At 41.3% G+C, this 4259-nt stretch overlaps 1 pseudogene; it reads right to left on the reverse strand.

The window, feature by feature from the left end:
* The window catches only part of LOC107582656 (olfactory receptor-like protein OLF4), a 4783-nt pseudogene extending 1121 nt beyond the window's left edge, over nt 1–3662 (reverse strand).
* Nucleotides 3663–4259: the final 597 nt, after the last annotated feature.

The raw sequence follows: 4259 nt of genomic DNA on the forward strand, positions 1-4259 counted from the left end.
AGATATTATGGAATTCCCGAGGACATTGTTTCAGACCGTGGCCCATAGTTCATCTCCAGAGTATGGAAGGCATTATTTTCCCTCCTAGGTGTGACCATAAGCCTTTCATCAGGGTACCATCCCCAATCTAATGGGCAGACGGAGAGGAAAATTCAGGAAATCGGGCGTTTCCTTCTAACCTTCTGCCATGGCCACCAGACCTCTTGGAACCAGTTCCTAGGCTGGGCCGAGTACGCACAGAACTCTCTCCGTCAGCCATCCACTGGACTCACTCCCTTCCAGTGTGTACTCAGATACCAGCCTCCCCTATTCCCCTGGTCCGGTGAACCGTCGGATGTCTGCCCTGCAAGAAGCTTAGTCCCAGATATGTTGGCCCCTTCACCATCCTCAAACAGATAAACCCGGTCACATATCAACTCCAGCTTCCTTCACAATATAAGATTCACCCTTCCTTCCATGTGTCACTGCTTAAACCTCCCCATCCACCTGTTTCTCTCTCCACAGAGCCTGGCCCGACAGAAGAACCCCCTCTACCATTAATCCAGGAGGACGGTACTATCTACAAGATCGACAAGATCTTGGACTCCTGGTGCCGTGGTGGTCTCTTAGAATATCTTGTGGACTGGGAAGGCTATGGGCCAGAGGAACGTTCATGGGATCCCAGAGCTGACATCCTCACTCCCACGCTGCTGGAAGCCTTTCACTCCACTCATCCAGATTGGCCTGGGCCCTGAGGAAGAGGTAGACCACCACGACGTCGGGATTTTCGGCCCTCAGGAGCGGGCCGTGGAGGAGGGGGTACTGTCACAGATCGGCCAGGCTCAGCCACCTCCCAATCACAGCAAACACCATCACCTGAGTACTGATTACACGCACATGTCACAAATCTGCAATCATCATCCACTCCCCTTCAAAAGCACACACCTCACTTCACTCCAGTGTCCGGTCTCGTTTCAACGAAGTGGACTCTCTCTCTATGCTATCCGTGAGATACACTGAAAGACTTACCTGCCTGTTATACTTACCTCCTGTGTTTCCTCCAGTGTGTTCTCCTGTGTTCCATTCCCTAGTCCGTTCCAGTCATCAGCTCCATGGAAATTCTGTGTACTCTTCAGCTGAGGTGTGTGCAGTCCTCTGTCTCCCTTCCATGATCTCCTGTGAGGACCAAATACGGTGTTACTCTCCTCATCTTCCTTAAAGACTGATATTAAGCTCAAATACTCACCTGCCCGAACCATCTGCATCTCTTGCTGAAAAACAATGTTGTGTTTTTCTAATCCTCTGTTGGAATCTCACTTTCACTTGACACTTTCATCATGAGTAATGTTTTTCACAGGATTCGTACTCAAGGGTTCCACATACTAAGTCCAATTCTGTGCAACTGAGCTACTGCGCAAGCTTGTTTACCATGTGTGAAACATATGGAAAGTGTTAATTTCTGTTGAAAATGAGATTATGAAATCAGGTTGGAAAATTTGATTTTCAATCAAATTCAATTTCAGTTGATTTTTGATCATAATTATTTTTAATATTTCAAAAGGGTGTGATACTTCTAGTAACCACTGATATTATTATTTTCCTAGGTCTCAAATGGAGAGTTTGCTGCATTAAGTGTGACCCATGTCTGTATGGTAAATGCCCTAACTTTATAGAAATTACACATGAAAAACATTTGAAAAACAAAATGATTGAGGAATTAAACATCCAAAATGTAAATTTGTTGGCTCAGAGTGGGTGGCTTCAATTATCTGGTCCTCGAGGGCCCACTGAATTGGACTCACAATAATGGCTGGAGAGTGAATGGGTTCAGGAGGTGCCATCTCTTGATTTCTCTGAGCTCAGGAGAAAGCATCCGCTTTTCCATTTTACAATAGAGATTATTCTTATGATCAAAGAAATTGTGAATACAAAGCAAGTAATGTCAACATAAGTGTAATCATGCTTAATCTGGTCAGCAGAGGTCGGTATTACTGTAAACAATACTGAATGTGGGAGGCACCTTGCTTTGACCTTATTGGCCAGACAAATACAAACTTTTTTTTTTTTTTGCATGGAATATTATGGAGTACTTGTTAACCACTCTTAATGCATTTCCTTTATGTTGTATTATACAAATAACTTGACATTTATATATAAATTTAGGTCTGTTAAAATCACATGGGCAATCTTAAAACATTAACAACCATGTAGTTTGACTGAATTATTGTTAAAAACTTTACTAAAAGATAGTCATGATTGTTTAATTGTGTCAGATGAGATGGTGTTGTTTTTGCATCTGATATAATAAATCATAGCTGCGTAGAATTTCTCATCTCTAAATCCATAGATGAGAGGACTTAATGCTCTAGAAGTGATATTAAATACAAGATAATTTGTAAATCAGACAGTCAGGTATGTTTGAATATCATACTGCATAACTACAGCCTCAATGTAAAGACACATGACCTCAGCCGTACACAAAAACAGCTGAAGGATATGAGATATACTGCGCTGCCCTTTTGATGCTGACTTCTTATTGTCACCAGACGCTCCACGTGCAGCAAGGTATATCATTACATAACAAAAGACCTCAAATATCAAAATAAACACAAGCCCCACAATATACAACAGACCCCTAGCAAAGTGACAAATCTTTTCAGGATCATAATCTCATAGTGGCAGTGTGTCAGTTGAGACAAGTATTCACAAGAGGCAGTGCTAATGAGGATAAACATATCAACAAAGGGGTTTATGGAGCTCAGGATCCAAATCATTAAAATCACTATTAGGGCTCTTCTAGAGGTGGAGATCACCTGATGTCTTAGCGGCATGCAAATGACCACATAACGCTCCACACACATGGCTACAATCGTCAGTGGTGCACATGCTGTGACTGCCCCTATCAACATGCAGATGGGGATACAGAAACGTAGAGGTATTACAACAAAGCTATATGATAAGACCACCACAATATCTGTCAGACAAAGAAATATTAGGTCTACCAGGAGAGAATGACCAAACAAAATATAACGTGTTTCTGTTCTGATGCCACTATAATAGTTATAAATGTGAAAAACACTATATTTCTTTAGTAAATTCCCTGAAATTCCTATTATAACCACTAGATGGCAGCAAAGAACCACTTATTGGCTCATTCTACTCACCAATATACTTCTTTTCACGGGTTTTACTTTTGGATTTACTTTTAGACATTATATAAACATTATTATTACATTTAAAATCACATTTAATCAAAGCTTATCACTTCATTTATACAGACATATCAGCTTTTACAATTATGTATACAATTATATATAATTTAAATTTTATCACCTATTTTTATTGCATTAAATTTGGCCTGTTTTTCATATTTGTCCATTTGTTCGCTTCTGGAGCTGGACATTATTTTCACCATACTGAAACATTAGAGTTTTTTTAATCTAAAACTGAGTCAATCTAATTGTGAAGCTGGTCCAGTTTTCTATTATGATCCATGCGAACCGGTGAACCTTCATAACTGGCTGAGTGGATTGACTGAACATAAGCAGACCAGAACCTTGCAGGACTATTAGGCCATGGATTGGAATGATCAGTATGTGATGAGCAATTGGAAGGGGGTTAGGATTGGGCTGCAGGGAGCCGCTGGGTTCATTACACCAGTTCATCTTCTGTTGTGCGCTCATGTCAGCTCTTCCCCCAGAAGTCCACTCTGCTGTCCGCCCCGTTCCAGCTCCAGCCTCTCTAATCATTTTGCAGGCTGGAACGAGCCTTTCCACTACCTTGCATCGGGCACTGTATCTGACAGTTCTGTCTACGTGCAGTTCAGGCCAGGTGCTCCTAGAGTAGTTGACCATCTCAGCTGATATCAGTTTGAATCATTGGTAGAATGGCCTGGTTACTGGTTAGGGAATGAGCAGTTTGGAGAGAGATTGGTTTTCAGATGTGATATTATGAACGATTTTCAGCTATGATCTTTTGGCCTTCGTGGATTGGGTTCAAATCAGGGAAGCACATCAGTCACCTGTGAATCTGTGCCCTTTGAGCAGAAGCAAGAGTTGCTTAAATCTGTTGTCAGGGATTACGCACTCAATGAACACAAATAGTTACAATCTAGTTATGTTTTTCTGGGTGTCAGTGTCAGTTCTCTGTACCCGACTGGAGAAACTATTTTTCAGAGGTGTAATGTAACGAAGTAATACTATTTCGTTAAAAGTACTTAAGTATTTTTTGGGAGGATCTGTACTTTACTTGAGTTTTTATATTTCAGTCAACTTTTACTC

This window comes from Sinocyclocheilus grahami, unplaced genomic scaffold (assembly GCF_001515645.1).
Source record: "Sinocyclocheilus grahami isolate Dianchi unplaced genomic scaffold, SAMN03320097.WGS_v1.1 scaffold46.1, whole genome shotgun sequence".
NCBI lineage: Eukaryota > Metazoa > Chordata > Actinopteri > Cypriniformes > Cyprinidae > Sinocyclocheilus > Sinocyclocheilus grahami.